The sequence below is a fragment of the Eurosta solidaginis genome, chromosome 2 (genome assembly GCF_040869045.1).
Source record: "Eurosta solidaginis isolate ZX-2024a chromosome 2, ASM4086904v1, whole genome shotgun sequence".
Taxonomy (NCBI): domain Eukaryota; kingdom Metazoa; phylum Arthropoda; class Insecta; order Diptera; family Tephritidae; genus Eurosta; species Eurosta solidaginis.
The window spans coordinates 138,892,058-138,904,897 of record NC_090320.1 but is presented as its reverse complement, the minus strand read 5'-3'; the positions used below and the strand labels follow the sequence as shown (position 1 = coordinate 138,904,897).

At 45.7% G+C, this 12,840-nt stretch overlaps 1 protein-coding gene and 1 pseudogene across 1 annotated transcript in view; one reads left to right on the top strand and one right to left on the bottom strand.

The window, feature by feature from the left end:
* Positions 1 to 12,840, bottom strand: part of Apoltp (Apolipoprotein lipid transfer particle) — a 2,338,027-nt gene that overhangs the window by 2,303,280 nt on the left and 21,907 nt on the right. The window lies entirely within an intron of this gene.
* Positions 10,864 to 11,423, top strand: LOC137241666 (large ribosomal subunit protein uL10-like; annotated as a pseudogene).

Sequence of the window (12,840 nt, the reverse complement as noted above, 5' to 3'; positions counted from 1 at the left end):
CTCGGCTGATCTCCTGGTCAAGGTGACTTCTAACGGCTGGCCATCTAGCGTGAGGGTGATTCCCTTTTCCCGTAGAAAGTCCATTCCTAAGATCATCCGTTCTGCCAGGTTCGAGATGGCGGACATCATTATTTTAGTCGTTCGTCCTTGGTACGTAATCCTTGCTGGGTACGAATTCGAGCTATAGACACACGTCTGGTCTGCCAATTGGACGCTCCGCTTGTGAAGATGTGGTTTGATTTTGATCCTCTCCAGGTGGTTTCGTATTGACTCGTCGACGTATGAGAGGGTGGCGCCGGTGTCTACTAGCGCGCGCACGCTCATGCTCTCGGTGGTTATCGGTATGTAGAGACGGCCATCTACTTGCATTTCGGCAGCGGGATTGCAGGCTGATGGTTCCATAGACTTCTTTGGCCGCACAACTATTGCTTGGCGGCTTCCTCTCACATAACTTGACGGCATCCTGGATGTTTCGAAGGGCATAGGCAGTCCCTGGAGAGGATGTTGTCTTGTCCACAACTGGAGCAGAACATTCTCCAGCGGCCCCTGCATTGGAAGCGGCGGTGTCCGCGTTCCTTGCAGCGCCAGCAGCACTCCTTGCTATTGTACTCCGTTTGAAGATGATACAGGCTGTGGATCGCCACTTTGCCCTGTTTCGCTTCCTCGATTTTTAGCAGCTCATATTCTTCAGTTATTTCCAGGAGCTCATCGATCGTCTTAAACTCGCTGTGCTTGACGAAGAGGCGGTATTCAACGCGTAGGCCATCGTATATTCTTTCGATGTGGTTTTCCTTACACATTGTCGGGTGCTGGCAGATCAGTGTTTCTAATGCGAGGATGTAGTCTTTGGCTTTTTCACGGCCGTGTTGCTTGCGTTGTCGGATGGCCTCTTCCAAATGTCGAAGATGACGCTTGGGCAGGACAAAATTTTGCACATCCATTCGAAAATCGCTCCATTGCTTGATTTGTTGTTTACGGATGCGGTACCATTGGAGTGTTTTGCCACGTAGAATCCCGGGAGCGTTGGGAGGAGCCGGTCGACGGGGATGCGGTAACATTCGGCAAGCTCCTCTATCCTCTCCAGAAATTCGTGCAGCGACTCTTCACCCGAAAAATGCAAATCCCAGCGGCATTCATTAGCTCACCGTCGCTCATTTCGTCTCGCTTCGGTGGTGCGCCTTCTCTATCATGCGCATGCGGTTGGGGACTATGAATCTGGATCGAAGGGCTCTGCTTTGTTGTTGGCTGGAGCAGCATAACGGATTTCCCCTCTTCTTCATCGACTTCCCTTCCCAGCTCCTTCAGCATGTCTTCACTTGAATTTCTCGGGCGTTTCGCTCGTACGTAAGTGCTTAGTGCGCGGTGCAGCTCGGCTACGGTTTGGCCTTCCACATGAATCATATGCTTCTGGAACTCCTCTATCAGCCTCTCCCTTTTTAGTAAGTAGATCCAATTGAGTGAGTCAGTATTCAGCGTAGTAACTTCGTGGGCCGGTGTGTGCGGGTTTTGTCGAAGGCTGAGGTAGCACTCAGTCAATCCAGGGTCAAGTAGAGGTCCCACAAACCCCCACTTAATAAGAACACAGTAGTTATGTGTTAATGACGAATACACACACACACACGCGGCTTGAAGGGTAGTGAGGGTAGCAGCTTTCCTTACAAAGATGACAGGGCCGGGAGGCGAGCGGCGTCTAACAGTCGTAGTAATAGCGGAGGGGTCGGTAAGGCGGTTGAACGGCGGTGCAGTAGCGGGCGGGATGGTACGGCGGTCCGGAGGCAGCGGCGGGATTAGCGCACCGGCGGGACGGCAGACAGTATTAGCGGACGGATTGGCGCAGTGGCGGGAGTGGCACGACGGCTGGACGGCGGACAGTATTAGCGGGCGGATTGGCACCGTGGCGGGACTAGCACGGCGGCTGGACAGGCGGACAGTATTAGCGAACGGATTGGCGCAGTGGTATCGGCGCAGTGGCGGGATTAGCACGGCGGCTGGACGGCGGACAGTATTAACGGTCGGATGAATGTACCATTGTGGACGCAGTGACGGCAGCAGCGAGCTGACTGGACGGTGATGAGGTAGCGGCGGCTAAATGTCGTCGTAGCAGCGGCGCAACGACGGTAGGATAGCGGGCGGCTGGCGGTTGTCGTAGCAGCGGCGCAATGGCGTAGGATAGCGGCGACAATAATAGCGCAACGGAGCGCGTACCAGAGGCGTGGTCAAGGCGAGGTGTCGGTGCAAACTTTCTCCCTAATTACCTTTTAGGGGGGTGACCAGTAGCGGCAGTTGCGGGTGGCGGCTTCCTGCGAGGACGCTGTCTCAGTGGCGGTGGCGGAGGGACCTGCGAGGAATGAATAAAGAATTATGGTTAGTGCCGGTCAGCTAGCTGGACACCACCGCATCCATGCCCGCACGATGGCAGGGCTGGACGCAGAGTTGTACCAGCTGGAACTCCGTAGGCCGATCCGTGGGCTGAGGGGTGGTGTACCTTACGGCACATCGGTAGCCCCTTTAGCTGCTGGACAGGTCTCTGGCCGGAGCCGGGGTGGAGGAGAAAAGGGCCGGATGGTCATAAGGCGACGAATCCCCCACTTAGCTGGGACACGGCCGAGAAAACCATAACGGCGACAACCCGTTGTCCCCGCAAGCAAAGGGTGACAAGTGCCAAGGCAGCACCCCTTCAACTCAGCTAGTCAGGAGGAGTGACTGGGTTGCTTAATAAAGCAACCACTTCCTCTGTACTATGTATGTATACTCTCAGGATTAGGTGAAAAAAGGTTGGAGTGGGGATCTCAGAATCTCCTGACATAGGATAGGACTTTCAAAGCCTGGGCAAATTTTAAAATCGGTCGAGAATATCGATATGAGCTATCCTTGTCATGGCATATGATTGTGCCCTCTTCTCCTCAACGGACGTGTGGTATTAGGTGTCTTGTGCTGGCCAGTGAGAATTGTCTTCTTGCAGCCAAGAAGGTCCCTGCTACCACAACGAATTGTTGACCAAATCGTACGTTAGTAGTTCTCTGCTTCCCAAAGCCGCTGGGTTAGATTCTGGGTCCACGTGAAGCCAGTCCCTGTTACCGACCATGTCGAGGATCTTGGTGATTCTATGTGTGACGTAGGTTGACCAGGCACAGGGCGGCTTTCGTATCCATGCGAATGCGATGGTTGAATCCATCCAGAAGTGAACTTTTGCTGGTCCCGAATGAATGCCGCAGAGTTCTAAACGTGGTAGCGAGATGGTTTTCACTGGAGCTACTCTGGTTTTTGCTAAAAGTAAGTGTATGAAAACCTGATCGTCTCTTTTCACGCGCATGTATATCGCTGGCGCATATGCTTTCTCGGAAGCGTCACAGAAGCCGTGGATTTCTATGTCGTCTTCCGGAGAAAAAATTACCGACCGCGGTATCATAATGTTATCTATTTCGCTATAATGTTGGTTGAAGTTTTCTCACCGTTCTAAGGTGGTTGGGGTGCCTTCAAACCAGATATTCTGCATTAGTATTTTTGCCCCTATGACCATTGGTGCAAGCCAGACTAAAGGGTCGAAAAGGTTGGCTATAGCGGATAGGATTGCGCATTTGGTGATGTTCTCACCATTCTCTAAAGCTCCTGCTTTGAAGTAAAACATGTCTGAGTGCGTGTTCCATCGTATTTCGAGTGCCTTCACCGAGCTAGCCTCTTCGATCGCTAGGAAGCTCTCGCTGAGCAGAACCGTTTTGGGGATGTCCTGAAGGATTTCCTCACAATTTGATGTCCATTTGCGCAATGGAAAGCCAGCTGAGTGTAATGCTTTGCGAATTTCGTTTCTTACTTTGATAGTTGACGCTATTGTATGTTCTCAAAATAAAACGTCGTCGGCATACATACTTTCTCGTAGTATACCCGATGCTATAGGGTGGGTATTTTCTACATCATCAGCCAATTGCAGAAGTGACCGTATCGAGAGGTAGGGGCGCAGTTTACACCAAATGTGACAGTCTTTAGTTCGTAAATACTGATGGGTTCGTTGGGGGATGTTCGATGAACAATTCTTTGAAATTCGGCGTGATTATCGGTCACCAAAATTTGTCGATACATCTTTTCGATGTCGCTATTAAAGACGAAGCGATACAGTAGCCAACGTATAATTAAAATGGGCAGGTCTGCTTGGAGTACTGGACCTGGGTGGAGTATGTCGTTTAGACTAATTCTATTTGCCGTCGGACTTGTCGCGTTGAATACGACGAGCACCTTGTTAGTGGTACTTTTCGCCTTGACAACGGCGTGGTGTGGCAGGAAATAATTATCTGAATCATCGGAGGGAATATTGTTTTTTATTTCTTCGTATGTCCGAGCGTTTCGTATTCTAACAGCACTCGAACATACTCTTTCCCTAACTCTGGGTTTTTTCGTAAACGCTCTCATTTCTGAAGAACTGTGAACATGCGCGCCTCAGTGACGGTCCTAAATTAAGATTCGCAGGGTTATCCTGCCTGAATAGCAGTGCATATCTTCCATTTTCATCACGTTTTGTTGTGTCTTTAAATAATTGTTCACAGTACCTTTCGTCTTCATTAAGCATTTTATTTTTGGGCACATTTTCTACCTCCCAGAAAGCCTTTAATTGATTGTCTAACGCAACCTCGTTGTAGAATGACATGATGCTCTTCGTTAGACTCGGTGCTTCGAGACCGGTTAGTATCCAACCGAACACTGTATCTTGGGCCAAAAGTGTATTTAGTACATTCTTTTTCAGACCGCTCAGTATAATTTGGGGATATATGTATCCTCCAAATATGAGGTCTACGTCTTCTTTGACGTAGAACCTCTTGTATGCCAAAACCAAGTCTGGGAATGCCTGCATAGTCATGGCGTTGATATGGCAGGATGGAAGATTGCCAGTGAGTTTGGCTAGGACTAGAACGGGTGTAGTCAAGCTAAAGCAGGCATCCACTGGTGAACGTAATTCAATTTTGGATGCTTCTTTCACCTGAGCTGACACCGCATTTGTGATGCCTTAAATTTGGGCATGCAGTTTTCTCGCTGGCAAATTGATTCTGCGTTTCAGTCTTGCAGTTATAAAATAACATTCAGACCCTGAATCAATTAATGCCCGCGCGGAGAAGGCGGTACCATTATGGTGAATGTGTACGCGAGCAGTTTCTAACAGCACGCCTGTGCTGGAATTGGCATGACAGGATTTTACATTCTGGTTCGCAGATGGTCGCGCCTTTGCCGAAATTGTTGGGATATTATCCGCATCTTTGAAAGTATTACGCACCGCCGTTTGCTGAGATGTATCCGCATGCGGGAGCGTGTGGTGACGAGAGTGGCATTTGGAGCAGTTGTAGGAAATGGTGCACCTCGTCACTGTATTTCCTTTATGCTTTGTAGGTTTTTTATCGAACTGCCGCACTCACTTTCTACCTTTTTTAAATTGAATAAAATTTGTAGCTGTGTGTTTACTAAGATATGTTTGTTCTCATATCTTTCAAAAAAGTTTTTCCAAGCAATCTCGAAACCTTCATTTGTGAGAGGGCATTTTGTAACGATGTCTTTTGCCTCGCCTTGCGTTTGGAATAACTTGTCCACCCCTTTCAAGCTAGAATTATTGATATAAATGACCGTGAACAGGTCATGAAATGTTGGTCAAGACAAATAATCCCCTTTAAAAACTTCCGTGTGGCAAGCAGTGAGGCGAATTTTGTGCCCATGAGGTTCGTGCTCAGGGTTTACGTTCTTGTCCTCTTTCTTGTATTTTTCTGCCTTAGCAGAGATAGACGCTAAGCATCACATGTAGATTGCGTATGCTCCTTTTTGCTTTTTCTTATCGCCACAATGTCATCCCCTGACACCTCATCAGATCCCAGTAGTGAATCAAACGTGGACTTTACCTTCTTCCACAAGTACCGCAACTCTTCCTGTTGTATCGCAAGGGTGTGTTTGCTTTGGTCGCTTTCTCGAATAAGGCTGAAATCTTTATCAAACTCTGCGATTGATTCTGCTAAAAGGATGTAGGTTTCCATTGTTTTGTTTGAATTTATTAACGAAATAATTGCCGATTAGAAAAATAGAACTCTTCTGAGTTACAGTACCTGCCCAGCCGTAAATGAAAACTATTGTACTTCGAAGTTTTATTATTTATATTTATAGAATTTTTTGTCAGAGCAGCGACAACAAAACCAAGGTTTATTATCCAGACTTTTTTCACCGTAGCAACAACAACAAAGCGCTTATTTTGGACTTTTTGTCTCGACAAAAAAAAGTAGCGACAACAAAAAGGGGACCACTCGCTACCTCCACAAATAATAGGTGTATTTTTGAAGAAGTGAAAAGTGCATGCGTTTGATGTATTAATTTTGTACTTGTGATCTCAAAAAAAAAAAAAACAATAATAACAACAACAAAACTGGTATAGCGAGGTTGCTTGAAAGTGAGGTTATGTTACCCTCTGCCTTGTGTTGTGTCTGGAAAACCTTACCGCTGGTGGGGGGATAAACCAGATAATCACAAGGGATGAAATAAATTAAAACACAAGTGATTTAGATTTGGAAAACAAGTAAAAGAAGGAAAAAACTGATGTTCACTAAAATAAACTTCACTATTTGCACTTTGTTTGATTTCACCTTTTTTGCGCACAATACGGGTGATTTCTTTATTTTTCAGTAATCAACACTTAAAAAAAAAGTTATTTTGTGCAGGAGAAATAAATTGTTGCAATGGGCTGTTCAATGTGCTGTGGCTCCGGTGGCTGCTAATATTGTGTATTATATATGCTCCCAAAGTGTTTAGGCCCAATGCCTAACTTTTACCTGATTGACGGCGCCCCTCCCTAACGTTTTAATAATATTTCCAGCCACCCACACTCACGCCGCATTTGTGTGCATGCATTCACATGCATGCGTTTCATACACATGCACATGTGTGTGTGCAGGTTGTCGGCACCCATGTACGTATATGTGGGTGTGGTTGTATGTGTGGCCGTTCCCCTCCTTAACACCAGAGGACTTTTTCGCGGCTTAGTGGTTGTCCTCCTCACCAGGAACTGAAAGCACCTTTTTATATATATACAGTCCACATATCAACCAGCACAGCACATTTGCATACTACACAGTTTGCCAGAGCAATGTTCGGCCTGGGTGTTCACTCAAAAAGAAATGAATAAGAACACAGGAGGATTTTCCTCGTTACAATCTGATTTAATGATAAAAGGCAAGAAATGTACAGTGCAAAATTTACTAGGTGATTTTACCTGTATATATATCAAATGACGATGGTGATCCTGGGCGACATGAACTGCTTGGCGGTCAATCGAGAAAGAGGCCGGTTGTCCCGTTGAGGACAACCGCTAAGCCACGAAAAAGTCCTCTGGTGTTAAGGAGGGGAAAGGCCACATATACAACCACCCCACATATACGTGCATGGGTGCTGACAACCTGCACACACACACGTGCATGTGTATGAAAGGCATGCATGTGCATGCATGCACACAAATGCGGCGTGAGTGTGGGTGGCTGGAAATATTATTAAAACGTTAGGGAGTGGCGCCGTCAATCAGGTAAAAGTTAGGCATTGGGCCTAAACATGCCGCCCCCTTGCGGTACGCAACGTCACAGTCCGCCAAGGATCACCGACCGTGAAGAAGAGGAAAAAATAAAAAACCTTTAACTAATTATATCTAACTTAACATAACGCCGGCCAGTCCGCCGGCTTGGCGGCACGCAAGATGGTTTGCGCAGTGTGCGAGCTTGGTTGCTGATGCCGCGGTCATTCGGCACTTTTCCCGTTATGGTTCAAGGCCTGAGCCAGGTTTGCCTAGGGCTAGGGATTGCGAAAAGAAGTAAGAAGATATACGTGTTGATATTTCTTAAATAACTTATTGTAATGATAAAGGAGTGTAAAAGCATACCTCCATTGTGAATTCATACAAGTGGCGAATGTTTGATAACGGCGTTCACAATAGTAAGCAGCCGCGATCACCTGCTCAATCGCTGTTCGATATACGTATGTCCCTAGTACGAGGCGGATCGGGGCGGATGAATAAAAGTGAGGATCCGCCAGACGGAGATGTGCATAAGGGGATGCGATGGCGCTGTCGACGCTGGTCGTGGGGGCCATTCGGCGGAAATTGGACACGACCGCCGCATGGGTTGCAATTCGTTTGTTTTGGCCGTGTATTCCTCGTATGCGTAGTAGGCATCCTGCTTGCCCGCCAATGGTGCTGGTAGGGAGTTGGAGCTCCCGGGCGAGCTCATCTGCGATCACGGTGATGGGGGAGAATCCGTCAATTAAGGCACCGACGAGGTGTAGCCACCCCCAGCTTCTATCTTCACGACCGCGGTGGGTGTGATCGCTACCGTTGGTATCATGGTGGCGGTGGTAGCTGAATGCTGGGCTACGAGCCCTGACCGGAAGGCGGACACTGTGGTGAGCTGCAGCGTGTTGCATCCGTGGCTGCGATCTTGTGGCTGATGTCGTTGGTGCAGGCGAAGAGGCCTTGTCTCCGCTCTGCGGTCGCGCGAATGTCGTCTCCGTTGGGGTTCCTGGTTTGCCGGCGAAGAGACCGGATCTCCGCTCGGCCGTTATATGTATGGCGCTGTGCTGTCGCTGTCCCTTGTTGGAGCCGCTTCCTCTCGTGCTGCAAAAGTGGTCGAAATGATTTGGCTGTAGGCGGTATGGTGGGGCGAAGAGACCGCGTCTCTGCTCCGGTTCGGCTGGCATCTCGGTTTCGGGGTGGACGAAGAGGTCCAGTCTCCATTCCAGCGTCCGACGCTCCTTTTCCACTTGGACGCTCCATGGCTTGGAGCGAGCTTTTCGTAATAGCTGCTCCTCTTCGTCGATCGAGGCGATGTGCAGCATCGTGTGGTGCTTCTCGCTGCACCGTTTGCATCGCCCTTGGCTTGGGCACGCGTTAGAGCGGCGATCAGGCACCAGACAATTTCCGCAGTAGCTTTCGCGAATGGTTACGTAGAGGCGCTCTTCTGGCCTTTTCGCCCGAAAGGTTTGGCAGAAGCGGATAGGGTGTCGCTCAAGACACACTCGGCATTCCGAAGAATAACGCGCTGCGTTCATGGAAGCATTACGTATCAAAGCGGCAAAACGACCCATTTTCCTGAAAGGAGTGAAATAGGTTTGAATGGGTCGGGTCATTGTCAAAATGCAGGGGTGAGTGGTCCCGAATTGTATTATTGAGATTTGGGAAATTTTATTAGCGCGTGCGTAGGGGAAATACAGCGGTAGCTGCCTAAGAACATATGCATTCAGCGCATGTTATGTGCATGGCCTCTTTAACTTCGCGCTATGTGTGTGGGTCTTTAGTGCCCTAATTTTATTATTGTTGTGTCACCCGGTAGCGTTTTAGTTAGCCACGGGCACACTAGTGCTGCAGAAAAATGAGCATTTACGATTTTCGGTTCGCACATTCTGGTACCGAACCGGGTAGAGAGTGTGTTATGTGGGTGTTTTTGCGTCGTTGTTATTTGTGTTGTTGGTGCTAAAAAACCAACAAATTTCCTGCCCGGCGCAAAAAAAATGTTTGGACAGCAAAATGTTATGATATATAAAGAAAAAAAAAATAAAATATCCTCGTTTTGGAAGAGGAGAAACATTTGTAGCATGTATCATTTTCCTTTTTTTTTTGTATTGCCCTTCGATTATTTATTCAACCTTTCCCCAAGTACGCTTGTAGTCCTGTTTAAATGATGGCCTTTATCAAATGGCACGGTTCCCGAAGGGTATTTGGCTCCGGTACCGATTTTTCGGAAACGGGTTCTTCGGTACCCGTTTGCATCCTTTTATGCATCCCTCATATAATGTACATTTAAACTCGACATATATATGTACATACGTTGGTATAAGTATATGGAAAGTCAGTGCATGGACTTTATGGCATTGGTAGATTTGCCAACCTTTTGACCCATTTCCATTTTCTACTACTTCTACCATCAAAAAACCCAAAATCTACCAATATTTCAGTACATTCGTATTGAAACTAAATACTGTGATCATTTGGTAAACATATTGATTTGCCCAGCACATGAAATTTATTGATGGGTGATATTAACCAACGAATCAATTTTGAAAAAAATTCGTGAACGAACTCAAAACAAGAAATACATTTTTTTATGAAATAAATGTAGCAAATGATTACAATAAATAATAATTTTCCGACTACCATGCCGAAATCGGTTATTTTTTCGCAGTATTTTTGGTCCATTGTAAAATTGTTGTTGTAAATGGAGGTTGTGGTAAATTTTCGTGAGTGTTTATAGCTCGAAATACAGGTCCAAGGCAGGATCCTAAGCTATGTGTCTACACATTTACATGGATTTTGGTTTTGTTTGCAAACGTTTTTTTTTTTTTGTTTGTTTTTGAGATTTTTGTGTCCGTGAAATGTGCTTTATTTCGTTTTGACAACAAATTATGACTTGTTTTGTACACATATAAACTCTGAACTACCAACTTCTATTGCTATTTTCATTTCTCGTTTACCAACATTCCCTTCATAAAAAGGCCGCGCACTGGTATATTTATACCAGAAAAAAACAAAAAAAAGCACAAAAACAAGTGAAAATTCATACGCACAAATGTAAGTTCCTATGAATGAAGCAAACGGTAAATGGCTCGTTCGATGCATTGCGCCGTTGCTTCATTCTTTCCATTTTTAAGCGTGGTTGGACCAGAATGGTGGTGCTTGTTAAGGAGATATGGTAAGTGAATGTAATATTTTTTTCTTACTATAAATTAATTGGCTTGTATTTTCATAATGAATTAATTTTATTTTATTTTTCAGGTGGAGATGGGCCCGGACACCGTGGATTGCACACGTTTGCGCTTTGTTCTAAAAGTCAATTGACGAGTCCCTAACCCACAACTTGACTCAATATGGTTAGGGAGAACAAAGCCGCTTGGACAGCTCAATATTTCCTGAAAGTTGTCGAACTTTTCGACGAATATCCCAACTGTTTTATTGTCGGCGCTGACAATGTTGGATCGAAATCGATGCAAAATATCCGTACCAGCTTGCGTTGTACTTATGGGTAAAAATACAATGATGCGCAAAACTATACGAGGAATAATGGTTTGTTGGAGAAATGGGAAATGTTGGCTTCGTATTTACCAAGGGTGACTTGAATGAAATACGTGATAAATTTCTCGAGTCAAAAGTGTGTGCGCCTGCCCGTGCTGGCGCTATTGCCCCTTTACATGTCGTTATTCCAGCACAAAATACTGGTTTGGGTCCCCAGAAAACATCTTTCTTCCAAGCTTTATCTATTCCCACCAAGATTTCGAAGGGTACTATTGGAATCATCAACGATGTACCTATTTTGAAACCTGGTTATAAGGTCGGTGCTTCCGAAGCAACATTGCTGAACATGTTAAAAATCTCGCCTTTCTCATATGGTTTCGTAATGAAGTATCTTAATTGGGATACAAAAATATAAAATAACAAGTAAGGAAGGTTAAGTTCGGGTGTAACCGAACATTACATACTCAGTTGAGAGCTATGGTGACAACATAAGGGAAAATAACCATGTAGGAAAATGAACCGAGGGAAACCCTGGAATGTGTTTGTATGACATGTGTATCAAATGAAAGGCATTAAAGAGTATTTTATGAGGGAGTGGGCCATAGTTCTATAGGTGGATGCCATTTAGGGATATAGCCATAAAGGTGGATCAGGGTTGACTCTAGAATGCGTTTGTACGATATGGGTATCAAATTAAAGGTGTTAATGAGTATTTTAAAAGGGAGTAATCCTTAGTTCCATAGGTAGACGCCGTTTCGAGATATCGCCACAAAGGTGGAACAGGGGTGACCCTAGAATTTGTTTGGACAATATGGGCATCAAACGAATGGTGTTAATGAGTATTTTAAAAGGGAGTGGGCCTTAGTTCTATAGGTGGATGCCGTTTCTAAATATCGCCATAAAGGTGGACCAGGGTTGACTCTAGAATGTGTTTGTACGATATGGGTATCAAATTAAAGGTATTAATGAGGGTTTTAAAAGGGAGTGGTGGTAGCTGTATAGGTGGTCGCCTTTTCGAGATATCGCCGTAAAGGTGGACCAGGGGTGGCTCTAGAATGCGTTTGTACGATATGGGTATCAAATGAAAGGTGTTAATGAGTATTTTAAAAGGGAGTAATCCTTAGTCCCATAGGTGGGCGCCGTTTCGAGATATCGCCATAAAGGTGGACGAGGGGTGACTCTAGAATGCGTTTGTACGATATCGGTATCAAATGAAAGGTGTTAATGAGTATTTTAAAAGGGAGTAATCCTTAGTCCCATAGGTGGACGCCGTTTCGAGATATCGCCATAAAGGTGGACCAGGGGTGACCCTATAATTTGTTTGTACAATATGGGTATCAAAAGAAAGGTTTTAATAAGTATTTTAAAAGGGAGTAATCCTTAGACCCACAGGTGGACGCCGTTTCGAGATATCGCCATAAAGGTGGACCATGGGTGACCCTAGAATTTGTTTGTACGATATGGGCATCAAACGAAAGGTGTTAATGAGTATTTTAAAAGGGAGTGGGCCTTAATTCTATTGGTGGACGCCGTTTCGAAATATCGCCATAAAGGTGGACCAGGGGTGACTCTAGAATGTGTTTGTACGATATGGGTATCAAATTAAAGGTATTAATGAGGGTTTTAAAAGGGAGTGGTGGTTATTGTATAGGTGGTCGCATTTTCGAATTATCGTCATAAAGGTGGACCAGGGGTGACTCTAGAATTTGTTTGTACAATATGGGTATCAAAAGAAAGGTGTTAATGAGTATTTTAAAAGGGAGTAATCCTTAGTTCCATAGGTGGACGCCGTTTCGAGATATCGTCATAAAGGTGGGCCAGGGGTGACTCTA